Source organism: Astyanax mexicanus, unplaced genomic scaffold (assembly GCF_023375975.1).
Source record: "Astyanax mexicanus isolate ESR-SI-001 unplaced genomic scaffold, AstMex3_surface scaffold_37, whole genome shotgun sequence".
Classification (NCBI taxonomy): Eukaryota; Metazoa; Chordata; class Actinopteri; order Characiformes; family Acestrorhamphidae; genus Astyanax; species Astyanax mexicanus.
In genome coordinates this window covers 1,084,151-1,096,081 of record NW_026040047.1, presented here as the reverse complement: position 1 = coordinate 1,096,081, position 11,931 = coordinate 1,084,151, and the positions used below count along the sequence as shown (strand labels likewise).

General features: G+C 39.1%; 1 pseudogene; it reads right to left on the bottom strand.

Moving 5' to 3' along the window:
* Nucleotides 1–1,800: 1,800 nt before the first annotated feature.
* On the bottom strand, nt 1,801–1,921 carry LOC125793578 (U2 spliceosomal RNA; annotated as a pseudogene).
* Nucleotides 1,922–11,931: the final 10,010 nt, after the last annotated feature.

Below are 11,931 nucleotides of genomic sequence, written 5' to 3'. Positions count from 1 at the left end.
ATTCTATTGGTTGTTTTTACAGTAAGTAAACCTATAAGCATATAGTTTTTAGTTCTCATTAAAAAATTTACTCAAATTGCACTGAAAATAAATATTAATTGGCTCAACTTAATTCAGTCAAATCATCGTTTAGATTTGACTCAGTTAAGTTTCTTAAAATTCTTAGTTTTGTTCACCCAACAGTAGATCAATTACCTCAACTGTTTTTTGCAAGAGTGTGAGGGCTTAAAGAATTTGGACTGTTTAATATGTATATATAGGCTTTCTCAACATGGTCAACATATTTTTAAATAACTGATAATATAGACAACATGATACTGGAGCAGCATAAGAGTGATCTCAATAGCTCTCGGTAAACATACTGTGAGCACTAGGAACATAAACAGAAAACAACTTACTTTTACACACTAAAACACCAAGAAGCTTTGGGCAACAGACAACACAAAGATGGTAAGTAAGGGAGAGACCACACCCAATATGCAAATATAAGGTGCCAGGAGCCTATAGGAAAGCTGTATGAACCAACACTGTAGAAAGAGCTCTGATATGTGTAGTAATTAAATGCTGGTTGAATTTTTTTTCATTGGATCTACAATCATTTACAAGGTTCCAGGTTGAAGATCTCTGAACTCATTTTGAGTTGTACTGACCGGTAAATTCACTTAACTTCATAATATAAGTTCTTCTGACTAACGCATAATATTACCTTTAGAGTGTAGCTATTATGGCATTTAGAAAAATGTGTTTTGGGGAGGGGGGTGCACTATAGGACTCAGTGGTTGTAGCCTAACTTTTATTCTTAATGGCTTTATTTTTTTCCCTGCTTTACATTGCTTTTACTTTTATATTTTTACTTAAACAGTACAAAGCTTGAGTTTGTTCTTTAATTTCTACAGAAGTATTTTAATATCTATACTTTTATCTACAGAGTAATGAATTGAGATTTTTTTTTTTTTTTTTTCTTTTTCACGGGTCAGAAATATTTCACCATTCGGTTACTCATTCTCATCATCCCCGCTAAAAACACTTAAAACAAAACAAAACATTTAATCAATACGAAAAAAAGGCTAAAAAACAAATCCAAGGCTGTGCCTGGGCCTGTAATTAAAAAAGGTTAAAAAACGTTTAAAAGGATACGGAGGGAGCCCCTCTACTCTTCTCCAGAGTCCTCTTCGGAGTACTCTCCAGAGGACTCTTCCCCCTCCGAACCTGACGACACCAACACGTATTCGTCATCTATCCGGAGGGGGGGTGGCGTGATGTCCATAATCCACCTATGGCCCTCCGGGTCAAGTGCATGCCCCAGGCAGTTTCTACATTCAACATCCCTGCACCCCTCGACCTGATGTCCATACTTCAGGCACCCCCTACAGAAGGCGGGCTGCCCTCTGATGAAGAGGTACCGCCTATTCCCACCAAGCGAGAAATTAGCAGGGGGGTACCTCCAACTTCCATCCTCGTTCTTCTTAAAAGTCATGATATACTAGCGGCGCCCATTCCAAACTCCCAGCTCATCCCGGACCATACGCTCCCCGGGCTGGACTTCTCAACTCAAGGGCGTTATTCCGCTGGGCACAGACGAGGTCCTCCGGTTTAAGCCCCAGCGCCGAAAACAGGGCCTCCCGGATGAAAGGCACTCTCTCGGTCGTCATCTTCGGCGGAGACTTCCTCTTGTTTCTTGTCATCCGGGAGGGCTGAGAGTTAATCTAAAAAACTTAAAAAAAAAAAATAAAAGAAAATAAAAAGAAGCTCGAGGAAGACCCTTGCGGCAGTGGTGGACAGGCCACCCACTAGCTGCACATATAGTCTCCTCCGAACTCCTTCTAAAACTAAGCCCAAGAACAGCCGACGTCCTCTTCAGATATTAAACTGATAAGAACAGATACTACACTTGATCTTAGCCAAAAGGCTGAGAAGCGATCAAAGAGTAATGAATTGAGATTTTTTTTTTTTTTGGGTCAGAAATCATTTCACCAGTATGTATTTTAACACTAGGTTACTCTTCTTTCATCATTCCCATAAAAAATTAAAACAAAATTTATTATCTAAAATACCCCTAAAAATAACTTACTACTAGATATGCAAAAAACATCTAAATGAAATTAAAATATATTTTCTTTTAAATTCACTCCTCTAATACAAGTGTAGGCTGTGCCTGGGCAAACGAACAAATCAAAATAACAGTTAAAACCACTTCTAATTTAAAAGGCAGAAAATCAATAAAACCAAAAAATGATTCATAGAATCACAGGATGAAGTCGTGTTTCTTCGACGGTGGGAACTACAGCTCGAAGAGGCCCTTCCACCTCTCCTTCGCTGCGTAATACCCCCACCAGATGACATCTAACTCCATCCGAAAAAACAGATCAGCACGGATTCTTCTATACATTCCCTCGGTTTCCAGGTTTGTCCCTCTACGGCTGAGGTCAGTACGAGCGTTCCAAAGCTCACGCTTGGTAATGCTCACCACCAACCACATCCGGGACAAGAAGGGAGACCTGGTATCCTGAAGCCACCCTCTTATGACCTTTTCTCTGGTCAAAATGAACTGCGGGTCAAATGCTCTGCATAGGTCGGCTATGAAATGAATTGAGATACTTTTTTTTGAAACATTTGCAAAGGAGTCTGATTGTAGTGGTAAGCAGTTATGCACCTATAATATATATTACATAAACAAAGCACTACAAACTGATGGTGAGTAAGGAATGAAAAAAAAAAAAACTTGAACTTACAAACATTATTCAATAATTCCATATTATCAAAATTCAGACATGATGAAAATGTTTAAAGACCTATAAAATACCAGTCCTGATCATAACTTTTATAAACATTTAAAAGCCCTTTTATCCCCAACTACTACTGACTGCAGCCTGCTGGAAGGCAGAGATGGACGTCCAGTGCGTCCAGCCCCGCCCACATTGTCAACATTATGTTGTCCAGTCCCACCCACTTTGCCAAAATGGCAGATTAATGTATTATTAATCGATAGAAAAATGCACAATGTTTGTATATTGGTTAAACATCTGAATAAATCAGAATAAAAACAACCGCTAACTGCCCTGTAAAAGGTTTACTTCTGTTTAGAGGCGGAGCTAAGACACGATGGTGACCAAAGTGGGCGGGACTTGACAGCATGACGCTGACAAAGTGGGCGGGGCTGGACGCGTTGGACGTCCAAGTCCGCGTTCCGCAGGCTGCAGTCAGTACCCTCTCACTTTTATTGTGGTAATTTCTGCCTCTGCAGCTCCTCTCAGGTTTAACTGTGCTATAGGTGTGAATGATACATCACAATATGCAGATCAGTCTACCAATAATACCCCTCCCCCCCTGCTGACATCTAATCATCTGCGTCTCACCGCTATCAGAGGCACACTCAGCCAATCAGCTCTCCCTCCTGCCCCGCTTCGAAACCCATACATCACCCAGTGCCTCTCCTAAACTACCCCTCCTATTTTTTTAAATTTGAGCTGATGGTGGAGTCAGCTGAAATCAGGGGGTTCAGAGCTGATTTCTATTAAACTTTGTGTTTATTTTACCTCCATCTTTCAGTATTGTAACTTTTCACGTGATCGCAATTAACCCCTTGCTTTTTGTGCAGCCTCAACTATTTTTGACAGATGCAATAAAAAGCCAACAAGAAATGTATAATTATTTGTTAATGTAAAAAAATAAGCTTTATTGTCGTATCCTAATTGTATGGCTATATAAAGTAAAAACTTATGTGCAAAATTATATGAAACCTATTTGAAATTGGAACAATATATTAACATATGTTTTGGGCATAAAAATAACTATGGTTATAAATGTGAAATACATTTTGTGAAATACGCAGCACCTATATTCCTTGCAAAAAAAGGTGCGGTTTCAGATTTGCAATACATTTTTTGATGATTATGCTTCATATAAAACAGTTCATACCAGAAACCGAGCTTAGAGAGAACCTGAGTCAGTTACTATAGCAACTTACGCTCTGAAGTTAACCTGCTCGCTGGCAGGTTAGCTTACTCCGAACTCAGGGTTACGCCCACTTTTCTCATGCAAACAGATCCAGTTGATATTGAAGCGCAAATTATTCGCAGAGCTCTCCGTCCTGAACGAGTAATTAGACCCAGATTAGACGTGTTTTTTAGTTTCTCCTCGAACTTTACCGTTTTTCCTCACAGTCAATGTTATACCTAAACAATATTTTAAAGCCACACATTTAAAATATCCCACATCGTGGATCAGCCTTTTAAAGTATGCCTAACTTTAAAACAGTTGTTGTGCAGTTTTGTGGTGTTCCTGGGCATAAGACTTTAATGAACATTAAAGAGGAATTCCACAGAATTGCAGGGTTGTCTTTATAACAAAGATTACAAAATTATCAGAAAACTGGGAAGTGGAAGATAAGTAGCTCTGCAAAATGATATTGATAAAATAAATAAATAATAAATAAATAATTATATTATTAAAATAATATTTTAGGATTTCCAAGAGTCATTGGATGCATGGATGGAACCCACGTTCCAATTAAAGCACCTGCCTTAAATGAAGGGGATTATGTAAAAACAAAATCCTTCCACAGCATTAATATACAAGTACTGATCATAAATTTACTACTTAAAAAAAATAAAGGGACTAATATTTAACACATTACACAAACTTATTTTCTCCTCCATTAATGATTCCATGAGTGATGGGCCTCCAGCTGTTCTGTGAAAGTGCCAGCTCCTCTGCCTGGGTAAAAGGTGGCGGTGGTGGCACCCCTCCTGATTTTCTTACCTCAGCCTTTTTCCTATTAGCTACAAAACCAGAATCAACTGTAGGGCAAACTAAGCTTGATAAAAGTAACAATATTAGGTAGTTAAGTCATACCACTGTGGACTGTTCTTTATATTTCATTTTCACTTGCTGCCATGTGCGTTTAATCCCACTTGGACTACACCTAAATTAATTTAAAAAAGAAGAAAAGTGTACAAATTAAGTTAAATAAAAATGTTTAAATATAATAACAACTACACAATTACATTAAACAACAATTAAAATATTTTCCATGTTTTTTGACTAAGTGCATTGTTGTGAGTTTTTAATTTTTATGTTAACTCACGCATTGACTCTGTCAGCTATTTTTGCCCAAACTGACTCCCTTTGCTTTGTTGCTTTTATGCCTGAATATGATTTCAGACTATGATTTAATACTTTGCATACGCAGATATTAATATTTCCTGCTCAATGGGGGTGAAATATGATGCCTTGTTCTTTCCCTCATTCATTTTCATGGTCAATCCCTGTTTCAGCGCTCCGTTGAGAATGCCTGTTTGTAGGTAGCCGTGAACTTCAGCTGAATTTAACCCATAGACTGTATATAGCTGGACAGAGCATCGTCTCTTAAAAGTGAAGCCACTACAGGTCGGGCGCCCCCTGCTGTTCGGCTGCAGGTAACTCCACCCATCCCCATAGGTTTCAATGGCAAAACAGAACAACTTTCAATCACGTTTTTTCTAATATACTGTAATTCTACCTCCATTATTTAAATGCAGCAGCTAGTGTAACCTCTGCTTATATTGTTACATTTTTATATCCCCACAGAATTCGGTTTTTAAAACTTTATTCAGCTCTATTCAAAAAAGGTGTGGTTATGGTAAAAGGGCTGCTTATGGGCGGGACCAGTAACAGACCGTCAGCTCCGCTCCGCCCCGCTCTGCAGTCTGTGACCGCGAGGCAGGGGCGGGGTTATTTAAATGAGTAGGCGGTCTCTCCACAGCCTTTCTCCCTCCTCTGGTCTGTACTGCGCAGACTCTGGTCTCTGAATCGCCAAAATGGAGGAAGATTTTGGCTTCATTTTCATTGAATGAATGGGAACGGCGACACGGCGTCCATCTTTATATACAGTCTATGATTTAACCTAATCAGAGTTGAGTAACCTAACTCTGATCAGCTGCTGTGGAACTGAAAACTCGGAGTATGAAGCGGTGAGGTAAGTCAACTCGGAATTCAGGGTTAGGTTTGGAGTTTGTTGAACCAGCTTTCTGGAATACCCCCCAGTAACTAAGAGTAATAACTGTAAATACAACAATAACTGCAGCACAAAGATTTAAAGAGACACCACAGTGCATTATGGGGCTAGAACTCCACCCATGCTGAAGCCGCTTCCTCTTATTCCTTATTAAATGTCTATTATTTAGCAATATGTTTAGCTAATAATTTAGCTTCATGATCTTTATGACCAATGACACAAGTTCCTGGAGGTTAGCTGTTTTCTTTGTGTTGTGTTTTTCTCTGCTTCTTTACCTGTCTCTCTCTCTCTAATTGGTTGCCGTGTCACTTTGAATCAACCCTCTACCACTCTGCCAATCAAAGAGCTCTGCTGGTCCAGATGGGGGCGGGACAGTCAGGAAGTTTCCCTGTTAGCCTACACTGGCTCATTAGTTGAGTTTGGGTGCTGCTCCCCCTGTGTTTTTAGTTTTCTATCTGATGCTAGGCTAATTTGTGAAGAGTATTTAATCTCTTTATTCTCTCTTCTCCTCTTTTCTAGAAAGATAGAACAGGTCTAGTCAGATTAGATTTTCTTTGTAAAGCCTAGTGTAGAATGTTTTTTTTTGAGGACCGTCCATGTTTTCCTCTGCCCCTAGCCCTTACCTTTACAGTGCTTGTCTTGTAGTTTTGTCTACAGTTGTTACAGCTCCCACACCTTTATTCACTCTATACTATATTTCCAACAGTGGGAACGTAACAAGCAAGGTCAGAGTGTTTTCATCAACAGCGTGAGTCTGAGTGGCAAAGAAACTTCACTGCTGTTCTGGGATCAGTGTAAATGAACTAAAAGACAGTACAGTGCTGGAAACTTCTCCTCAGATAGATACGACTCAGAAGATCTTTCCATCCACTCCTTTACTCTGATTCGTCTTCTCAGAGAGTTTAGGACACTTAAGGACCGTCTGATTCTTATGTGAAACACAAGGACTGTCTGCTGTGTTCATGAAGGACATAGAGCTGAACAACACCATGATAAGAACCTGTTGATCAGACAGACTGGAGCTGATCACGTCATCAGAGCTGGACTACAATCTGTTAACTTCACTCTGCTGATTATTATTCATATTGATAGATTCTGACTTCTAAGAGTTCATAGTGTAGATTTTAATCCATATTTATAGTAAATATTACCTAAATTAAACAGCTGAGTAAAAACATATTTTTAGTATGTTACACAAAAAGATACATCTTTCCTATTGGCTTCTGACATCCTTTATTTGTACAATTGGCATGTCCACCACCCCTAATTTATCTAATTCACTGATTTTACTCAGTGTGTCTTAGTAGATTTTAATACAACAGTGTAGCACCACATTCTCCTGTGCCTTTTATTATTCACTTAAAAGTAGTAGTTTTGAAATTCTTTAGTAAGGTTTACCTGCCATATATTTTATTTGTTATACACTGAAAATCATGTGAACTTTTTGCATCAGATAATCAGGTAGATCAAGCAAGAGTAGTGATTGTTTTTACTACTTAATTTTCTCCAGTAGTGCTGACATACAGCTCTACAACACTGAGACCTGCCAATCAACACGTATATTATAATTAATGCAGCCCAGGATCAGGTAGCTTTGGGCAACAGACAACACAAAGATGGTAAGTAAAGGAGAGGCCACACCCAATATGTAAATATATGGTAGCAGGAGCCTATAGGAAAGCTGCATGAACCAACACTGTAGAAAGAGCATTGATACAGGTAGTGACTAAAACTCTAGTAAATATAACAGGTGCAGGTGGACCTAAAAAGATTTGTTGGGATTACATAAATAAATTATATTAAAGAAAAAATACACAATGTCTTGTATTTTGAACAAATGTGGAGTAATTAAAAACTAGATATATTCATGTAAAGGTAGAAACATATTTTTTGTTGTTAATATCACAGATTTAATTACGTTACATTTACTAACGCTCAGATTTATTTTTTTCAGTTTAGTGTTAATTTCTTTAGACTAAAAAAAAATGTAATTGGCTCATATTAAATCAGTGAAGCCAACATTTTACTTTGACTCAGTTAAGTTGTAAATATATAACATTTTGTCCACACAACAAAAGTTTTGTTAGCTCAACAATTGTGTGTCACATACCAAGGTCAGAAATAATTTAGTTTATTTATTACATATTGGTACTCCCAGCATTTGTTTGTAGAACTGCCAATACTGAGAATGCAATACTCATACAGAACAAGAGAAAACTCTGCAGTTCTAAGACAGCAGACTGTGCTCACTACAAACACAAAACAACAGAAACTTAGTCTTACAATCTACAACACTGAGATTTAGAAGTCAACACATCTATTACGCCACTGAACGACTAGGATAAGGAAGCATTGGGCAACACATAACACAAAGATGGTACATAAGGGACAGGCCACACCCAATATGCACATATATAGTGCCAGGAGCCTATAGGAAATCTGTATGAACCAACACCATAGAAAGAGTCTCAGAAACTTCCTGTAGTGAATTCCAGCTCGCTGGTTCTGCTCTGTAGCTAAAAGCAGATTTTCCCAGTTTAGTTAAAACTCTCGGTACCTGAAGGGTGATCCAGTCACTGGAGCGAGTCTGGTAGGTTGTGTTATTTTTAACAAGTTTTTGGTGAGATGTACGGCGGCATATGGCCAGAGAGTGCTTTAAAAACGAAAATAAACCAATGTGTTTCCCAACGCACAGCAAGAGAAGACCATCCAACATTAGCAAAATTCTTGTTAAACGTAAAAAACTAAATAATCTGTGTTCTCTGGAGAGGTTTTCACCTGATGTTGATCAGGCTATTTGCATATTGGGCGTGTCCTCCCATCTCTTACTCACCATCAATGTGTAGTCATTCTCCACAGGCTGCTTCTCATGGGTTTATGTATGTGTTATATAACAGTTATCTGTGTGGTGTTAGTGTTGAAGAGTAGCGCTATGGCTTCATGTTAATGTCAGTTGTGAAAAGTTAACCAGCATGTTTTAATATTTTGGATGTATAAATCAACTTCTCGGGAGCACAAATGTGAAACTAGCAAGACAAAAAAAGTGAATGGTTTGAACGAGAAAATGTTGTTCTCAAGCTTCATTTTTCTCCTCTCGGGTGCTTTTTTGGCTCATGCGCTTTGTGAAGAGGGAGGTGACTCTGACTCCGCCCTCAAACTGTCAAAACCACCCCTTTCAAAACTCCAGCGCAAAAAACTCAGTCGAGCCCAAAGTGCAGCTGCAGGCAATTCACACATCGCACTGTCTGGGTTCAACTGATCATATCTGCATTACTGCAATACTTAAAAACTGATAATAAATACAAATGAAATAAAAATATAGTGTTGGCCACTACATAAATATTTGATTAATCAAAAAAAACAACTTAATTCTTTTAGTTGATCCTAAAGAAAAGTCAGCAGAACTTGCAATACACATTTCATAGCACTTAAATTAGACCAACTAAAAACATAAACTAATAATTTTATTGCTTATTTACTTAATATTTAAAGTTTATATACATATGAAAAATGTATTATCTGAACTAAAGGTTTATTGTTTCCACAACTGGGGGGGTGTGTCTTCAAAACTAAAATTTTGATTTTTTTTCAACTTCATTTTTACAGGGTAGTATTTTACTGTTAATTTACAGTAAAAGTATAAGTATAAGTATAAGTATGGGTAGCTGCAATTTTACAGTAATTCGCTGGTAATGTAAGACCCCAAACATTTACATTTTAGTAGGTTACTTTATTAAAATAGTAAGTAATTGTACTGTAAAAGTTTTTTTACACTCTGTATTGCTGATAATAAAGATTGTGGGGTATGCTGCTGTCTGTCTGGGGTGTCTGATCTCTTCTGGACTGTGTGTTTACTGGGCTTCAGATGAGAGCAGTACTGGAGGAATCAGTAGAGCTGAGAGGGAAAGAGAGTTTCTGCATTATTCATTAGAAACTGAATTTGGGTCATGAGCTCAGCAGCGCAGCACAGAGAAACACTGCACAGCTCACATATTCAACATCACACACACACACGCACACACACACTCACGCACGCACACAGGACAGAAGATCACTAAACACAGCAGATCTGCATCCCCTCCCATCCTGCAACATCTAACACTGTCCACACCAGAGTCAGGGTCTGTTTCAGGGGTGTTTAGAGTTAATCATTATTTTTAATATGTATCCTGACTCTTCTTTTTCTTATCAGACTGCAATCGATACTAAATGTTCCTTTCAGGTCTTCATTCATTTCATTTCATTTCATTTGAAGGAGGTAGGAGTGAGTTTAACACTCATTCTCTTTATCTGCCACTTCTGTCTGAACCACCTACAAAACAACACGGTATTTAAAATACACTCTAAGAAATGAAACACTGATATTGTTCTCATTACATAAAGGATTATGCTGAAATCATATATTTGCATATTGGGTGTGGCCTCTCCTTACTGTTCTGTGTTTCTAGTGATCACAGTATGCTGACTTTGAGCTACAGAGTTCCCTCTTTACCCAGTTTACTCCTGTATTGCTCCAGTATTATACTGTCAGTATTGGCAGTTAAATAATGATAATATACTAAACAGGTATAATGGCAGGGTGTACAATTTTACCGTTAGCGTTTACGATGGCAATGGAGGTGATTATTAGGGCTTCTAAGTGGGGAGAGGCTGCATGATGGCACCCGGCTCCCACCAGTTAGGGCATTCATGTACGATATGGCAACATTAACGACCAGGGTGCCATTTACCCGGCGACTACTAGGGAAGTTAAATGATAATCTTGGGCTGGCTAGGATGAAAGTTAAACCGAGCAAGTCTAGGAGAGTATCAATCGTTAAAGGGAAGTTGATACAAGAAAAGTTCATGATGGAGGTAGAAAGTCATACCATATATATTGGAAAAGTCAGTTAAGAGTTTAGGTAGGTGGTATACTGCAGCACTGAATGATAAAGAGCAGGTGGAAGGGTTGAGGACAGAAATGGTGGAGGCCATTAATAGAATTGATAAGTCTTTTCTGCCAGGTAAATTAAAATTGTGGTGTCTGCAGTTTGGTTTGTTGCCTCGTCTAAGGTGGCCACTAACAGTTTATGATATTCCAATGTCTGAGGTTGAGAGGTTAGAAAGGGTTATGAACAAGGCTATAAGGACATGGTTGGGCGTGCCGCGTTGCCTCTGGCAAGAGTCATGGGGATTGGACACAGGTCGTATAAAGTTTCTTTTGGGAGCTACATATGATGTTCTGCCAACACCACAAAACCTTGCTCAGTGGGTGGGTGAGGATCCAAGTTGTAAGCTATGTGCAGGAAGTGGCACGCTGAAGCACATTTTGTCGGCATGTAAGGTGAGTCTATCCCAGGGGCGCTACACATGGAGGCATAATCAGGTACTTAGATCTCTTGCAGGTAAACTTGATAAGAAACGGTTAGAAGTTAATAACATGCCCGTGGTAGGTTGCAGTAGGGTAATCACGTTTGTGCGTGAGGGGCAGCATAGTGGAGAAACAGCACAGTGCTTGAAAACTGCTGGTAAGTGGGCTGATGCATGAGATTGGAAGTTATTAGTGGATGTAGGTAGTAAACTGCAGATCCCAGAGTGCATTCTGGTTACAACCTTGAGGCCGGATGTAGTGTTGTACTCTGAAAGTAAGCGGATAGTGTATTTTATAGAGCTGACTGTTCCGTTTGAAGACGAGGTAGATGGAGCTTATGAAAGGAAAAGGCTGAAGTATACAGACTTGGTGGCTGAGGTGAGAGAGCGTGGGTGGCAAGCGTATATTAGACCGGTAGAGGTAGGTACTAGAGGCTTTGTTGCGAAGTCTGCCACAAGCCTGCTGTCTGAATTGGGAATTGGAGGTCGTGTGCTGAGGACAGTAGTGAAGGAGTTGTCAGATGTAGCTGAAAGATCTAGTCAGTGGTTGTGGTTCAGAAGGGCTGAGGCTGTGTGGGGAAGGGAAT